Below are 18,974 nucleotides of genomic sequence, written 5' to 3'. Positions count from 1 at the left end.
AGTCAGTCTACCCCAAGACAGAAGGGGGAGGGGGTTGTACAGTTTGATAGCCTCAGGAAGAAGGATCTCCTGTGGCATTCTGTGCTGCATCTTGCTGGGACCAGTCTGTTGGTGAAGGTGCTCCTCAGGTTGACCAGGGCACAACATGTTGCTAGAGTTAAATTAGTCAGACTTCAGGTCACGTGATTCACAGGAATCTTCCTCTCGACTTCTCAGAACCTGCTCGCTGGCTTTGGGTTGAGAAACGTTTCTGTTCACCTCACTGTGTTTATTCAGTGTGATTTACAACCAGTTCCTCATTTTATACGATGATTGATATTCCCGTCTGTCACATAGGGCGTTCAATGCTCCAAAATGTTTATGTGGACAGTTCAGTTTAGTTTGGTTCAGTTTAGTTTAGTCTAGTTCAGTTTAGTTTTGTTTAGTTTAGAGATACAGTGCAGAAACAGGCCCTTCGGCCCACCCTGTCCGCACCGACCAGCGATCCCCGCAAACTAACACTATCCTACACCCACTGGGGACTATTTACAATTTACAACAGACAATTTACAATTTCTACCAAGCCAATTAACCTATAAACCTGCACGTCTTTGGAGTCTGGGAGGTAACCGAATATCTTGGGGAAAACAGATGCAGGTCACGAGGAGAACGTGCAAACTCCGTACAGACAGCACCCATAGTCAGGATCGAACCCGGGTCTCTGGCGCTGGATCCGCGCTTTATCTCTAAACTAAACTAAACTACTATCTTGTTTTCTAAACCTCAGATGTGATGTTAGGCTCAAAGATGGACACAAAATGCTGGAGGAAATCAGCATCTCTGGATAAAGGTTTCCTTCTCTCCTGAGATGCTGCCTGGCCCGCTGAGTTACTCCAGCATTTTGTGAATAAGCACATTGATGTTTATCAACTCTCTCTCTGTCTCTCTGTCACCACACTTGGAGTGAGTATGTCACTCTGAACATAAACAAGCAGACTGAAGCACATAACGTGTACACTTCAGCTTAATCCCCTGCATTAGTCACTCCACACCACCTACATCTCAACTCAAAACAAAAACAAATAACTGAGAATTCTCCATTTTCAAGCTACTTTCTGGGAAATTATTGCTCTGTATTTTACAATGTGACATAGCGGTAGAATTGACGTAAATAGTCAGACACCAGGTCACATGATTTACAACAACCTTCCTTTCAAATTCTCGGAACCTGCTCGCTGGCTTTTGGTTGAGAAACGTTTCTAACCGTTCCGGCGCTGTGAGGCAGCAACTCTACTGCTGCACCACCGTGCCGCCTCAATAGGCAATAGGTGCAGGAGGAGGCCATTCGGCCCTTCGAGCCAGCACCGCCATTCAATGTGATCATGGCTGATCATTCTCAATCAGTACCCCGTTCCTGACTTCTCCCCATACCCCCTGACTCCGCTATCCTTAAGAGCTCTATCTAGCTCTCCCTTGAATGCATTCAGAGAATTGGCCTCCACTGCCTTCTGGGGCGTACTGGGGCGCATTGCGTTCGGCGGGGCGGTTGTTCGACTCGGGACACTCCCTCCACACACGCGGTTCGGAGCAAAGATACTAGAGGAGCAAGATAGACCACTCGACCCTGAAGACAGCAGTGCGTCACGGCGCCATTTTAGTTGGCAGAAACTTGCAGAAACATTTAACAAGAAAAATAACAACAATCTGTGAATCGATAGATGAGATATATTCTGCATTTTAATGGTATCATCACACATACTGTTCCCCCAAAACACTGATTACACTGCGAGAGGCAGAGCGAACGGCGGGTTTTGCTTACTAAAATGGCGGACGTCACGCTCCTTTGCGTACTACTATTCAGTATAGGCGATTTCAACGGAGTGTTCCATCTTGTTCCTCTAGTATCTTTGGTTCAGAGTGAGATATACATGCCAGGGGTGGTTACGGAGAGTTGATAAAGATCATAGCAGGCAGTTTTAGACAAAGTACAGCAAATGACACTGAGCTTAACATGTGTAGGAAGGAACGGCAGATGCTAGTTTACATCGAAGATAGACACAAAATGTTGGATAGAAAGGAACATTTATCCAGAGAGACTGAGTTACTCCAGCATTTTGTGTCCATCTTTGAGCCTAACATCACATCTAAGGTTTAGAAAATAAGATAGTAGTTTAGTTTAGTTTAGAGATAAAGCGCGGATCTAGCGCCAGAGACCCGGGTTCGATCCTGACTACGGGTGCTGTCTGTACGGAGTTTGCACGTTCTCCCCGTGATGGCGTGGGTTTTCTCCTGGGTGCTCCGGTTACCTCCCACACTCCAAAGACGTGCAGGTTTATAGGTTAATTGGCTTGGTAGAAATTGTAAATTGTCTGTTGTAAATTGTAAATAGTCCCCAGTGGGTGTAGGATAGTGTTAGTTTACGGGGATCGCTGGTCGGTGCGGACAGGGTGGGCCGAAGGGCCTGTTTCTGCACTGTATCTCTAAACTAAACTAAACTAAACTGAACTAGACTAAACTAAACTGAACCAAACTAAACTGAACTGTCCACATAAACATTTTGGAGCATTGAACGCCCTATGTGACAGACGGGAATATCAATCATCGTATAAAACGAGGAACTGGTTGTAAATCACACTGAATAAACACAGTGAGTTGAACAGAAACGTTTCTCAACCCAAAGCCAGCGACCAGGTTCTGGGAAGTTGGAAGGAAGATTGTTGTGAATCACGTGACCAGGAGTCTGACTAATTTAACTCTGGCAACATGTTGTGCCCTGGCCAACCTGAGGGGCACCTTCACCAACAGACTGGTCCCAGCAAGATGCAGCACAGAACGCCACAGGAGATCCTTCTTCCCTGTGGCTATCAAACTGTACAACCCCCTCCCCCTTCTGTCGTGGGGTAGACTGGCCCCATCTCTCCCCGTCCCCAATCTTTGCACGTCCCCAATTCCTCCCACACTCAACTGACCCGCAGGTTTGTAGGTTAATTGGCTTCAGTAAAATTGTAAATTGTCCCGAGTGTGTACATGATAGTGTTAGTGTGCGGGGATCGCTGGTCGGCACGGACCCGGTGGGCCGAAGGGCCTGTTTCCGCGCTGTATCTCTAAACTAAACTAAATTAAAGTATGTTTTCGGTTCCCAAGACCCCTCCAGGAATACAGCTGCCGATACCTGTCCCATGCACCTAACTTAAGGCATAGATTCTTGATTGGTACAATCTGAAGAAGGGTCTCGACCCGAAACGTCACCCATTCCTTCTCTCCAGAGATGCTGCCTGTCCCGCTGAGATACTACAGCATTTTATGTATATGTTCATATGTACACATACGTACACACAAACAAACAATAATAGTGCAATAATAACAATGTTTGTCGATGTAGTTCGGAGCTTATTTGAGGCTGTAGTGTTTAATAGCCGAATAGAACATGCATGTCTTAAACTTTTCTCCTCAAACTTTTAAAAACATCCCGCTTTCCAGAAGTTTCTTTGTCCACAACCCTGCCGGACGCCAAAGAACATAAGGAAATTCCTGCTGAAGACATTGTCTTGCTCCAATTTGGAATTTTAATTTGTGGGCATGCCCTGTTATTATCCATGATTATTTTCAATCTAGAATCAAAGATGGATACAGTGTGGAAACAGGCCCTTCGGCCCTACTTGCCCACACCGGCCAACATGTCCCAGCTACACTAGTCCCACCTGCCTGCGTTTGACCCACATCCCTCCAAACCCGTCCTATCCATGCACCTGTCTAACTGGTTCTTAAACGTTGGGATAGTCCCAGCCTCAACAACCTCCTCTTGCAGATGTCTAAGCTCGTGGCACTGTGACAAACCCATTCAATATTGCAAAATTTCATATCCTCTACTGTGACAGTCATATTAGTCTTGCAGCTACTTGCAATCTCCTGGCATATGTGTCCTTCTGATGCCTTTTTAGTTTTTTTTAGTTTCAGTTTTAGAGATACAGTGCGGGAAAAGGCCCTTCGGCCCAACGGGTCCGTGCCGACCAGCGATCCCCGCACACGAACACTATGGGAATAATTTTACATTTATACCGAGCCAATTAACCTAAAAAACCTGCACGCCTTTGGAGTGTGGGAGGAAACCGAAGATCTCGGAGAAAACCCACGCAGGTCACGGGGAGAACGTACAAACTCCGCACAGACAGCACCCGTAGTCGGGATGGAACCCGGGTCTCTGGCGCTGTGAGGCAGCAACTCTACCGCGGCGCCACCGTGCTGCCCTGTTGACTATTTGGGAGCCTGTAATACACTCCCAACAAGGCAATCACCCTTTGTTATTTCTCAGCTCCATCCACATACCCTCACTGGATGAACCATCAGTAATATTCTTGCTATGGAGGGCGTGCAGCGTAGGTTCACTAGGTTAATTCCCGGAATGGCGGGACTGTCGTATATTGAAAGACTGGAGCTTGTATTCACTGGAATTTAGAAGGATGAGGGGGGATCTTATTGAAACATATAAGATAATTAGGGGATTGGACACATTAGAGGCAGGAAACATGTTCCCAATGTCGGGGGAGTCCAGAACAAGGGGCCACATTTTAAGAATAAGGGGTAGGCCATTTAGAACGGAGATGAGGAAGAACGTTTTCAGTCAGAGAGTGGTGAAGGTGTGGAATTCTCTGCCTCAGAAGGCAGTGGAGGCCAGTTCGTTGGATGCTTTCAAGAGAGAGCTGGATAGAGCTCTTAAGGATAGCGGAGTGAGGGGGTATGGGGAGAAGGCAGGAACGGGGTACTGATTGAGAGTGATCAGCCATGATCGCATTGAATGGCGGTGCGTACAGGCTCGAAGGGCTGAATAGCCTCCTCCTGCACCTATTGTCTATTGTCTATATCATCTTAGACTACAGCTGTGACATTCTATTAATTCTACCGGGTGGCGGTAGAGTTGCTGCCTCACAGCGCCAGAGACCCGGGTTCGATCCTGACTAGGGGTGCTGTCCGTACGGAGTTTGTACGTTCTCCCCGTGATCCGCATGGGTTGTCCTTAATTTCCAAGGGTACAGGTGCCATCGGAGAGATAGAGGTGGGAGTAAAAGAGGAGGGGGTAATGCTTTATTGATTTAGTTTAGTTCAGTTTAGAGATACCGCATTGGAAACTGGCCCTTCGGCCCACCGAGTCCTCGCCAGAAGCACTTTAAATGATTTGGAAAGTTGAGCTTTAGTTTTCCATTATTCCAAATATTTGACATTCTGTCAGAGACTAAATGACAAAGTAATCTCGGCAGAATCTGCCCAAAATCTGTACCACACCTACTTTACATGATACGGTGCGATAGAACTTTATTTATCCAAGGAGGGAAATTGGTCTGCCAACAGTCACAAAACACGACAAGACACATGAAACATCAAGTCAAAGTGACGAGTGGAAAGGATTGGGGGCGTGCAAAGATTGGGGAGGGGGAGGGGTAGGTGGGGGGAGGGGAGTCAGTCTACCCCACGACAGAAGGGGGAGGGGTTGTACAGTTTGATAGCCACAGGGAAGAAGGATCTCCTGTGGAGTTCTGTGCTGCATCTTGCTGGGACCAGTCTGTTGGTGAAGGTGCTCCTCAGGTTGACCAGGGCACAACATGCTGCCAAAGTTAAATAGCCAGACTCCAGGTCACATGATTCACAAGAATCTTCCTCTCAACTTGTCAGAACCTGGTCGCTGGCTTTGGGTTGAAAAACATTTCTAACCGTTCCTGGCGCTGTGATTCTTGCTATTGAGGGCGTGCAGCGATTCTTGCTATTGAGGGCCTGCAGCGTAGGTTCACTAGGTTAATTCCCAGAATGGCGGGACTGTCATATGTTGAAAGACTGGAGCGACTAGGCTTGTGTACACTGGAATTCAGAAGGATGAGAGGAGATCTTATCATATCATATCATATCATATCATATATATACAGCCGGAAACAGGCCTTTTCAGCCCACCAAGTCCGTGCCGCCCAGTGATCTCCGTACATTAACACTATCCTACACCCACTAGGGACAATTTTTACATTTACCCAGCCAATTAACCTACATACCTGTACGTCTTTGGAGTGTGGGAGGAAACCGAAGATCTCGGAGAAAACCCACGCAGGTCACGGGGAGAACGTACAAACTCCTTACAGTGCAGCACCCGTAGTCAGGATCGAACCTGAGTCTCCGGCGCTGCATTCGCTGTAAAGCAGCAACTCTACCGCTGCGCTACCGTGCCGCCCTAATCAAAACGTATAAGATTATTAAGGGGTTGGACACGTTAGAGGCAGGAAACATGTTAGCAATATTGGGGGAGTCCAGAACAAGGGGCCACAGTTTAAGAATAAGGGGTAGGCCATTTAGGACTGAGATGAGGAAAAACTTTTTCAGTCAGAGAGTTGTGAATCTGTGGAATTCTCTGCCTCAGAAGGCAGTGGAGGCCAATTCTCTGAATGCATTCAAGGGAGAGCTGGATAGAGCTCTTAAGGATAGCGGAGTCAGGGGGTATGGGGAGAAGGCAGGAACAGGGTACTGATTGAGAATGATCAGCCATGATCACATTGAATGGTGGTGCTGGCTCGAAGGGCCGAATGGCCTCCTCCTGCACCTATTGTCTATTGAGGCGGCACGGTGGTGCAGCGGTAGAGTTGCTGCCTCACAGCGCCGGAACGGTTAGAAACGTTTCTCAACCAACAGCCAGCGAGCAGGTTCTGAGAATTTGAAAGGAAGGTTGTTGCAAATCATGTGACCTGGTGTCTAACTATTTACGTCAATTCTACCGCTATGTCACATTGTAAAATACAGAGCAATAATTTCCCAGAAAGTAGCTTGAAAATGGAGAATTCTCAGTTATTTGTTTTTGTTTTGAGTTGAGATGTAGGTGGTGTGGAGTGACTAATGCAGGGGATTAAGCTGAAGTGTACACGTTATGTGCTTCAGTCTGCTTGTTTATGTTCGCAGTGACATACTCACTCCAAGTGTGGTGACAGAGAGACAGAGAGAGAGTTGATAAACATCAATGTGCTTATTCACAAAATGCTGGAGTAACTCAGCGGGCCAGGCAGCATCTCAGGAGAGAAGGAAACCTTTATCCAGAGATGCTGATTTCCTCCAGCATTTTGTGTCCATCTTTGAGCCTAACATCACATCTGAGGTTTAGAAAACAAGATAGTAGTTTAGTTTAGTTTAGAGATAAAGCGCGGATCTAGCGCCAGAGACCCGGGTTCGATCCTGACTACGGGTGCTGTCTGTACGGAGTTTGCACGTTCTCCCCGTGACCTGCATCTGTTTTCCCCAAGATCTTCGGTTACCTCCCACACTCCAAAGACGCGCAGGTTTATAGGTTAATTGGCTTGGTAGAAATTGTAAATTGTCTGTTGTAAATTGTAAATAGTCCCCAGTGGGTGTAGGATAGTGTTAGTTTGCGGGGATCGCTGGTCGGTGCGGACAGGGTGGGCCGAAGGGCCTGTTTCTGCACTGTATCTCTAAACTAAACTAAACTAAACTGAACTAGACTAAACTAAACTAAACTGAACTAAACTAAACTGAACTGTCCACATAAACATTTTGGAGCATTGAACGCCCTTCGGCCCACCGAGTCCGCGCCGACCAGCGATCCCCGCACACTAACACTATCATGTACACACTCGGGACAATTTACAATTGTACTGAAGCCAATTAACCTACAAACCTGCGGGTCAGTTGAGTGTGGGAGGAATTGGGGACGTGCAAAGATTGGGGACGGGGAGAGATGGGGTCAGTCTACCCCACGATAGAAGGGGGAGGGGGTTGTACAGTTTGATAGCCACAGGGAAGATGGATCTCCTGTGGGGTTCTGTGCTGCATCTTGGTGGGACCAGTCTGTTGGTGAAGGTGCCCCTCAGGTTGGTCAGGGCACAACATGCTGCCAAAGTTAAATAGTCAGACTCCTGGTCACGTGATTCACAGGAATCTTCCTTCCAACTTCCCAGAACCTGGTCGCTGGCTTTGGATTGAGAAACGTTTCTGTTCACCTCACTGTGTTTATTCAGTGTGATTTCCCAACCAGTTCCTCAATTTATACAATGATTAATATTCCCGTCTGTCACATAGGATGTTCAATTCACCGAAATGTTTATGTGTAAGAAAATAACTTACACATCGAAGGTGTTTAGTCACAAAATGCTGGAGTAACTCAGCAGGTCAGGCAGCATCTCAGGAGAGAAGGAATGGGCGACGTTTCGGGTCGAGACCCTTCTTCAGACTGATGTCAGGGGGGCGGGACAAAGGAAGGATTTAGGTGGAGACAGGAAGACAGAGGGAGAACTGGGAACGGGAGGGGAAGAGAGGGACAGAGGAACTATCTAAAGTTGGAGAAGTCAATGTTCATACCACTGGGCTGCAAGCTGCCCAGGCGAAATATGAGGTGCTGTTCCTCCAATTTCCGGTGGGCCTCACTATGGCACTGGAGGAGGCCCATGACAGAAAGGTCAGACTGGGAGGGGGAGGGGGAGGGGGAGTTGAAGTGCTCAGCCACCGGGAGATCAGTTTGGTGAAGGCGGACTGAGCGAAGGTGTTGAGCGAAGCGATCGCCGAGCCTGCGTTTGGTTTCGCCGATGTAAAGACGTTGACATCTAGAGCAGCGGATGCAATAGATGAGGTTGGAGGAGGTGCAGGTGAACCTCTGCCTCACCTGGGGAGAACATACAAACTCCGTACAGACAGCACCCGTAGTCAGGATCGAACCCAGGTCTCCAGCGCTGGATCCGCGCTTTATCTCTAAACTAAACTAAACTACTATCTTGTTTTCTAATCCTTAGATGTGATGTTAGGCTCAAAGATGGACACAAAATGCTGGAGTAACTCAGTCTCTCTGGATAAATGTTCCTTTCTATCCAACTTTTTTTGTGTCTATCTTCGATGTAAACTAGCATCTGCCGTTCCTTCCTACACATGTTAAGCTCAGTGTCATTTGCTGTACTTTGTCTAAAACTGCCTGCTATGATCTTTATCAACTCTCCGTAACCACCCCTGGCATGTATATCTCACTCTGAACCAAAGATACTAGAGGAACAAGATGGAACACTCCGTTGAAATCGCCTATACTGAAGTGTAGTACGCAAAGGAGCGTGACGTCCGCCATTTTAGTAAGCAAAACCCGCCGTTCGCTCTGCCTCTCGCAGTGTAATCAGTGTTTTGGGGGAACAGTATGTGTGATGATACCATAAAAATGCAGAATATATCTCATCTAACGATTCACAGATTGTTGTTATTTTTCTTGTTAAATGTTTCTGCAAGTTTCTGCCAACTAAAATGGCGCCGTGACGCACTGCTGTCTTCAGGGTCGAGTGGTCTATCTTGCTCCTCTAGTATCTTTGCTCCGAACCGCGTGTGTGGAGGGAGTGTCCCGAGTCGAACAACCGCCCCGCCGAACGCAATGCGCCCCAGTACGCCCCAGAAGGCAGTGGAGGCCAATTCTCTGAATGCATTCAAGGGAGAGCTAGATAGAGCTCTTAAGGATAGCGGAGTCAGGGGGTATGGGGAGAAGTCAGGAACGGGGTACTGATTGAGAATGATCAGCCATGATCACATTGAATGGTGGTGCTGGCTGGAAGGGCCGAATGGCCTCCTCCTGCACCTATTGTCTATTGTCTATTGTCTATTGAGGCGGCACGGTGGTGCAGCGGTAGAGTTGCTGCCTCACAGCGCCGGAACGGTTAGAAACGTTTCTCAACCAAAAGCCAGCGAGCAGGTTCCGAGAATTTGAAAGGAAGGTTCTTGTAAATCATGTGACCTGGTGTCTAACTATTTACGTCAATTCTACCGTTATGTCACATTGTAAAATACAGAGCAATAATTTCCCAGAAAGTAGCTTGAAAATGGAGAATTCTCAGTTATTTGTTTTTGTTTTGAGTTGAGATGTAGGTGGTGTGGAGTGACTAATGCAGGGGATTAAGCTGAAGTGTACACGTTATGTGCTTCAGCCTGCTTGTTTATGTTCGCACTGACATACTCACTCCAAGTGTGGTGACAGAGAGACAGAGAGAGAGTTGATAAACATCAATGTGCTTATTCACAAAATGCTGGAGTAACTCAGCGGGCCAGGCAGCATCTCAGGAGAGAAGGAAACCTTTATCCAGAGATGCTGATTTCCTCCAGCATTTTGTGTCCATCTTTGAGCCTAACATCACATCTGAGGTTTAGAAAACAAGATAGTAGTTTAGTTTAGTTTAGAGATAAAGCGCGGATCTAGCGCCAGAGACCCGGGTTCGATCCTGACTACGGGTGCTGTCTGTACGGAGTTTGCACGTTCTCCCCGTGACCTGCATCTGTTTTCCCCAAGATCTTCGGTTACCTCCCACACTCCAAAGACGCGCAGTTTTATAGGTTAATTAGCTTGGTAGAAATTGTAAATTGTCTGTTGTAAATTGTAAATAGTCCCCAGTGGGTGTAGGATAGTGTTAGTTTGCGGGGATCGCTGGTCGGTGCGGACAGGGTGGGCCGAAGGGCCTGTTTCTGCACTGTATCTCTAAACTAAACTAAACTAAACTGAACTAGACTAAACTAAACTAAACTGAACTAAACTAAACTGAACTGTCCACATAAACATTTTGGAGCATTGAACGCCCTTCGGCCCACCGAGTCCGCGCCGACCAGCGATCCCCGCACACTAACACTATCATGTACACACTCGGGACAATTTACAATTGTACTGAAGCCAATTAACCTACAAACCTGCGGGTCAGTTGAGTGTGGGAGGAATTGGGGACGTGCAAGATTGGGGACGGGGAGAGATGGGGTCAGTCTACCCCACGATAGAAGGGGGAGGGGGTTGTACAGTTTGATAGCCACAGGGAAGATGGATCTCCTGTGGGGTTCTGTGCTGCATCTTGGTGGGACCAGTCTGTTGGTGAAGGTGCCCCTCAGGTTGGTCAGGGCACAACATGCTGCCAAAGTTAAATAGTCAGACTCCTGGTCACGTGATTCACAGGAATCTTCCTTCCAACTTCCCAGAACCTGGTCGCTGGCTTTGGATTGAGAAACGTTTCTGTTCACCTCACTGTGTTTATTCAGTGTGATTTCCCAACCAGTTCCTCAATTTATACAATGATTAATATTCCCGTCTGTCACATAGGATGTTCAATTCACCGAAATGTTTATGTGTAAGAAAATAACTTACACATCGAAGGTGTTTAGTCACAAAATGCTGGAGTAACTCAGCAGGTCAGGCAGCATCTCAGGAGAGAAGGAATGGGCGACGTTTCGGGTCGAGACCCTTCTTCAGACTGATGTCAGGGGGGCGGGACAAAGGAAGGATTTAGGTGGAGACAGGAAGACAGAGGGAGAACTGGGAACGGGAGGGGAAGAGAGGGACAGAGGAACTATCTAAAGTTGGAGAAGTCAATGTTCATACCACTGGGCTGCAAGCTGCCCAGGCGAAATATGAGGTGCTGTTCCTCCAATTTCCAGTGGGCCTCACTATGGCACTGGAGGAGGCCCATGACAGAAAGGTCAGACTGGGAGGGGGAGGGGGAGGGGGAGGGGGAGTTGAAGTGCTCAGCCACCGGGAGATCAGTTTGGTGAAGGCGGACTGAGCGAAGGTGTTGAGCGAAGCGATCGCCGAGCCTGCGTTTGGTTTCGCCGATGTAAAGACGTTGACATCTAGAGCAGCGGATGCAATAGATGAGGTTGGAGGAGGTGCAGGTGAACCTCTGCCTCACCTGGGGAGAACATACAAACTCCGTACTGACAGCACCCGTAGTCAGGATCGAACCCGGGTCTCCGGCGCTGGATCCGCGCTTTATCTCTAAACTAAACTAAACTACTATCTTGTTTTCTAATCCTTAGATGTGATGTTAGGCTCAAAGATGGACACAAAATGCTGGAGTAACTCAGTCTCGCTGGATAAATGTTCCTTTCTATCCAACATTTTGTGTCTATCTTCGATGTAAACTAGCATCTGCCGTTCCTTCCTACACATGTTAAGCTCAGTGTCATTTGCTGTACTTTGTCTAAAACTGCCTGCTATGATCTTTATCAACTCTCCGTAACCACCCCTGGCATGTATATCTCACTCCGAACCAAAGATACTAGAGGAACAAGATGGACCACTCCGTTGAAATCGCCTATACTGAAGTGTAGTACGCAAAGGAGCGTGACGTCCGCCATTTTAGTAAGCAAAACCCGCCGTTCGCTCTGCCTCTCGCAGTGTAATCAGTGTTGTGGGGGAACAGTATGTGTGATGATACCATTAAAATGCAGAATATATCTCATCTATCGATTCACAGATTGTTGTTATTTCTCTTTTAAAATGTTTCTGCAAGTTTCTGCCTACTAAAATGGCGCCGTGACGCACTGCGGTCTTAAGGGTCGAGTGGTCTATCTTGCTCCTCTAGTATCTTTGCTCCGAAACGCGTGTGCGGCGGGAGTGTCCCGAGTCGAACAACCGCCCCGCCGATCACAACGCGCCCCGGTAGGCCCGAGTCGCCACAAGGTCCTGCCAGGGGTTCGCGGTGCTGCTGAGAGGCGAGGCCTGCCTGGGACGAAGGAGCCTCGGCAACGGTGGGGCCTCGGCGCTGGCAGGAGCCTCGGCAACGGTGGGGCCTCGGCAACGGTGGGGCCTCGGCGCTGGCAGGAGCCTCGGCAACGTTGGGGCCTCGGCAACGGTGGGGCCTTGGCGCTGGCAGGAGCCTCGGCGGCCACGGGGAGCCTCCGTGGCGGTGGGACCTCGCGGTCGGGTCAGCGGTCGAAGAGCGTGAGGTGGGAGGAGAAGACTGTGGGGACCTGGCGTGGGGGGTTTGCCGTGAGGGATGGTGGGAGAACAAAGGGGGAGCCGGTGTGGGGGAGTGAGGAAGGGGGGGGCACTCTAGTTTAGAATCCTCTGTCCAGGGGATAAGCCTGCGTTCGGCTGTTTGTTTGTTTGTTTGTTCCGGTGAAGGCGCTGTGCACACGGCAGTCAGCCAACAGTCACTTGTACAGTGACGTACAACGAGATCTGTGTGTCCTAGTGCATCAGTCACTGAAAGGAAGCATGCAGGTACAGCAGGCAGTGAAGGAAGCCAATGGAATGTTGGCCTTCATAACAAGAGGAGTTGAGTATAGGAGCAAAGAGGTCCTTCTGCAGTTGTACAGGGCCCTAGTGAGACCGCACCTGGAGTACTGTGTGCAGTTTTGGTCTCCAAATTTGAGGAAGGATATTCTTGCTATTGAGGGCGTGCAGCGTAGGTTTACTAGGTTAATTCCCGGAATGGCGGGACTGTCGTATGTTGAAAGACTGGAGATACTAGGAATTTAGAAGGATGAGAGGGGATCTTATCGAAACGTATAAGATTATTAAGGGGTTGGACACGTTAGAGGCAGGAAACATGTTCCCAATGTTGGGGGAGTCCAGAACCAGGGGCCACAGTTTAAGAATAAGGGGTAGGCCATTTAGAACGGAGATGAGGAAAAACTTTTTCAGTCAGAGAGTTGTGAATCTGTGGAATTCTCTGCCTCAGAAGGCAGTGGAGGCCAAGTCTCTGAATGCATTCAAGAGAGAGCTGGATAGAGCTCTTAAGGATGGCGGAGTCAGGGGGTATGGGGAGAAGGCAGGAACGGGGTACTGATTGAGAATGATCAGCCATGATCACATTGAATGGCGGTGCTGGCTCGTAAGGCCGAATGGCTTCCTCCTACACCTATTGTCTATTGTCTTTTTCTTTTTCTTTTCACTTCTAATTTCAAGTTTTTGTGTTCCTTGTGTGTTGTGACTGTCAGGGCTGAACAAAGAGGGTAGTGAATCTGTGGAATTCTTTGCCAGGCAGGACTTACACAGTGAATGGGAGGGCTCTGGGGAGTGTTGTAGAGCAGAAGGATCTGGTGGAGTTACATGTAGATAGGGCGGTCAAAAAGGCGTTTGACACATTGGCCTTCATCAGCCAGAGTACTGGGAGGTCATGTTACAGGCCCCCAAATAGTCAACAGGGCAGCACGGTGGCACAGCGGTAGAGTTCCTGCCTCACAGCGCCAGAGACCTGGGTTCAATCCCGACTACGGGTGCAGTCCGTACGGAGTTTGTACGTTCTCCCCGTGACCTGCGTGGGTTTTCTCCGAGATCTTCGGTTTCCTCCCACACTCCAAAGGCGTGCAGGTTTTTTAGGTTAATTGGCTCAGTGTAAATGTAAAATTATTCCCAGTGTGTGTAGGATAGTGTTCGTGTGCGGGGATCGCAGGTCGGCACGGACCCGTTGGGCCGAAGGGCCTTTTCCCGCACTGTATCTCTAAAACTGAAACTAAAAAAAACTAAAAAGGCATCAGAAGGACACATATGCCAGGAGATTGCAAGTAGCTGCAAGACTAATATGACTGTCACAGTAGGGGATATGAAATTTTGCAATATGGAATGGGTTTGTCACAGTGCCACGAGCTTAGACATCTGCAAGAGGAGGTTGTTGAGGCTGGGACTATCCCAATGTTTAAGAACCAGTTAGACAGGCACATGGATAGGACGGGTTTGGAGGGATATGGGCCTCAGGGCTCGTAGGGCCGAATGGCCTCCTCCTGCACCTATTGTCTATTGTCTTTTTCTTTTTATTTTCACTTCTAATTTCAAGTTTTTGTGTTCCTTGTGTGTTGTGACTGTCAGGGCTGAACAAAGAGGGTAGTGAATCTGTGGAATTCTTTGCCAGGCAGGACTTACACAGTGAATGGGAGGGCTCTGGGGAGTGTTGTAGAGCAGAAGGATCTGGTGGAGTTACAGGTAGATAGGGTGGTCAAAAAGGCATTTGACACATTGGCCTTCATCAGCCAGAGTACTGGGAGGTCATGTTGCAGTTGGATAAGGCATTGGTGACACTGCAATTAGAGTATTGTGCTCAGTTCTGGGCACCAATTTGTAGGAAAGATGTTGTCAAGCTGGAAAGGGTACAGAAAAGATTTACGAGGATGTTGCCAGGACTAGAGGGTGTGAGCTATTGGGAGAGGTTGAGCAGGCTGGGTCTCTATTCCTTGGAGTGCAGGAAGATGAGGGGTGATCTTATAGACGTGTACAAAATCATGAGAGGAATAGATCGGGTAGATGCACAGAGTCTCTTGCCCAGAGCAGGTGAATCGAGGACCAGAGGACATAGATTTAAGGTGAGGGGGAAAAGATTTAACTGGAATCTGAGGGGTAACTTTTTCACACAAAGGGTGGTGGGTATATGGAACGAACTGCCAGAGGAGGTGTTAAGAAACAGTTAGTATAAGAAGATAACTGCAGATGCTGGTACAAATCGAAGGTATTTATTCACAAAATGCTGGAGTAACTCAGCAGGTCAGGCAGCGTCTCGGGAGAGAAGGAATGGGTGACGTTTCGGGTCGAGACCCTTCTTCAGACTGATACAGTCTTTAAGAAACAGTTAGACAGGTACGTGGATAGGACAGGTTTGGGTGGATATGGACCAAACGTGGGCAAGTGGGACTGGTGTAGCTGGGACATGTTGGCCAGTGTGGGCAAGGTGGGCCTGTATCCACACTGTATCAATCTACAGAATGACTCTGTGACTCTAATATTCGATACTTATTACAATTACAGGCCTGGTCAAAGTGAGGGCTATGGTTAATATTAAATAGAAACATAGACAATAGGTGCAGGAGTAGGCCATTCGGCCCTTCGAGCCAGCATCCACCATTCAATATGATCATGACTGATCATCCAAAATCAGTACCCCGTTCCTGCTTTCCCCTTGATTCCATTAGCCCTAAGAGCTAAGACTAACTCTCTCTTGAAACATCCAATGAATTGGCCTCCTCTGCCTTCTGTGGCAGAGAATCCCACAGATTCACAACTCTCTGGGTGAAAAAGTTTTTCCTCATCTCAGTCCTAAACGGACTACCCCTTACTCTTAAACTGTGTGACCCCTGGTTCTGGACTCTCCCGACATCGGGAACATTTTTCCTGCATCTAGCCTGTCCAATCCCTTAAGAATTTTATATGTTTCTCTAAGATCCCCTCTCATCCTTCTAAATTCCAGTGAATACAAGCCCAGTCGACCCATTCTTTCATCATATGTCCGTCCCTCCATCCCGGGAATTAACCTGGTGAACCTACGCTGCAAAAAGACCTAGAAAAGCTTGGTTTGACTGGATCAGTGTAGCGAGAAGGCATGTAGGTAGTCACTTTTAACAGCAAGCTATAATGTATCTGCTGAAGGTCCTGTCAAAAGTGTTGTTCATCTTCGGCTGTTCACCACCGCTTAGTCCATTCGGTCTGAAGAAGGGCCTCGACCCAAAAGGTCAGAGTCATAATCGTTGAGATAGTCCCAGCTTCAAACTACCTCATCCAGCAGCTCGTTCCATACACCCACCACCCTTTGTGTGAAAAAGATACCCCTTCGGGTTCCAATGAAATCTTTCCCCCCCCCCTTCACCTTAAGCCTATGTCCTCCGGTTCTCAATTCCCCTACTCTGGGCAAGAGACTCTGTGCGTCTACCCGATCTACTCCTCGGATCTATCCATGTTCTCCGCAGATGCTGCCTGACCCGCTGAGTTACTCCAGACAACCTTGTGTCTATTTGGTCCCTGTTATCCGGCCTCGCCCCCCAGTGGCCTCCACTGGAAGCGCGGTGACTTAAAGTGACTCCAGTTCACCATATATATTATAAGAAAATAACTGCAGATGCTGGTACAAATCGAAGGTATTTATTCACAAAATGCTGGAGTAACTCAGCAGGTCAGGCAGCATCTCGGGAGAGAAGGAATGGGCGACGTTTCAGGTCGAGACCCTTCTTCAGACTGACCCGCTGAGTCTGAAGAAGGGTCTCGACCCGAAACGTCACCCATTCCTTCTCTCCTGAGATGCTGCCTGAACTGCTGAGTTACTCCAGCATTTTGTGAATAAATACCGTCCAGTTCACCATAGGTGGGCGGCCTGGTGGAACAGCGGTAGAGTTGCTGCCTTACCTGGAGTATTGTGTACAGTTTTGGTCTCCTAATCTGAGGAAAGACATTCTAGCCTTAGAGGGAGTACAGAGAAGGTTCACCAGATTGATCCCTGGGATGGCGGGACTTTCATATGAAGAAAGACTGGATAGACTTTGCTTGTACTCGCTGGAATTTAGAAGACTGAGGGGGGATCTTATTGAAACATATAAAATTCTTAAGGGGTTGGAGAGGCTAGATGCGGGAAGATTGTTCCCAATGTTGGGGAAGTCCAGAACCATGGGTCACAGCTTAAGGATAAGGGAGAAGTCTTTTAGGACCGAGATGAGAAAACATTTCTTCACACAGAGAGTGGTGAGTCTGTGGAATTCTCTGCCACAGAAGGTAGTTGAGGCCAGTTCATTGGCTATATTTAAGAGGGAGTTAGATGTGGCCCTTTTTGCTAAAGGGATCAGGGGGTATGGAGAGAAGGCAGGTACAGGTTACTGAGCTGGATGATCAGCCATGATCATATTGAATGGCGGTGCAGACTCGAAGGGCCGAATGGCCTACTCCTGCACCTATTTTCTATGTTTCTATCTTTCTACAGCGCCAGAGACCCGGGTTCGATCCCGACCACAGGTGCTGTCTGTACGAAGTTTGTGCGTTCTCCCTGTGATCGCATGGGAGTTTTCCCTGTGGGCTCCGGTTTCCTCCCTCACTCCAAAATTGTCCCTAGTGCGTGTGTGTGTGTGGGATAGTGTTAGTGTGCGGGGATCGCTGGTTGGCGCGGACACGGTGGGCCGAAAGACTAGTTTACGCACGGTAGCTCTAAAAGAAAAGTTTGACATTAATTAAAGATGTAGACACAAATTGCTGGAGTAACTCAGCGGGTCAGGCAGCATCCCGGGAGAGAAGGAATGGGTGACGTTTCGGGTCAAGACCCTTCTTCAGACTGATTTAACATGTTAATTAAACTTCCTTAATTAAACATGTAATATTGTCAGGGGACTGACAGGGTTGTGGCTGAGATGTGTTCAAGCGTGAGAGAACTTTAGTTGAGTGTAGAGATACAGTGTGGAAACAGGCCCTTCGGCCCACCGGGTCCGTGTCGACCAGCGATCCCCGCACACTAACACTATCCCACACACACTGGGGACAATTTACAATCAAACCAAGCCAATTAACCTACAAACCTGCATGTCTTTGGAGTGTGGGAGGAAACCGGAGCACCCGGAGAAAACTCACACAGGTCACGGGGAGAAGGTACAAACTCCGTACAGACAGCTCCTGTGGTCAGGATGGAACACGGGTCTCTGGCGCCGTGAGGTGGCAACTCTACCGCTGCGCCACCATTTTATTCTGATTCTCTCCACAGACCAAAGGACGTCTTTCACGTGACTCGTGCTTTATTCCGAGTTACAAGATCGCCTTCACCTCGACAGGCGGACGGGGTGGGATATGCGGGCCGTGGCGTGAGGCGAGGGATGAGGAAGGGGGTCACAATAGGGAGACGCCCTTCTAGAAGGCGACTCTGGACTATCAAAGCCACCACAGCCAGACATACAAGCAGCTTTTATCCACGAGCAGCAGCTCTAAATAACCAAAGGTCTGTAGCCTCCTTTTGCTCGGTATTTTATTTCATTCACATATTTAAACTATGATGCTTTATTCTTTATATTCTTATGCTTTATTCTTAATTGTTTACTGTACGTGGTGTTGTTACTTGCGAGCGGAGCACCAAGGCACATTCCTTGTGTGTGTACATACTTGGCTAATAAAATTGTGCAGGAAAATAACTGCAGATGCTGGTATAAATCGAAGGTGTCACAAAGTGCTGGAGTAACTCAGTGGGTCAGGCAGCATCTCTGGAGAGAAGGAATGGGTGGCGTTTCGGGTCGAGACCCGTCTTCAGACTGAGTCAGGGGAGAGGGGAACGAGAGATAGAGACTATAATAAGATAGAGAGATATAAGATAGAGAGATAAATCCTCTGGGTAACGAGCACATTTTATTTTTGTTTTAAGGTAGACACAAAATGCTGGAGTAACTCAGCGGGTCGGGCAGCATCTCTGGAGAGAAGGAATGGCCTCCTCCATTGTCATAGTGAGGCCTACTGCAAATTGGAGGAACAGCACCTCATATTTCGCTTGGGTAGCTTACACCCC

The sequence above is a fragment of the Rhinoraja longicauda genome, chromosome 19, assembly GCF_053455715.1.
Source record: "Rhinoraja longicauda isolate Sanriku21f chromosome 19, sRhiLon1.1, whole genome shotgun sequence".
NCBI lineage: Eukaryota > Metazoa > Chordata > Chondrichthyes > Rajiformes > Arhynchobatidae > Rhinoraja > Rhinoraja longicauda.
The sequence above is the reverse complement of the archived record's forward strand: the minus strand, read 5'-3'. Positions refer to the sequence as shown.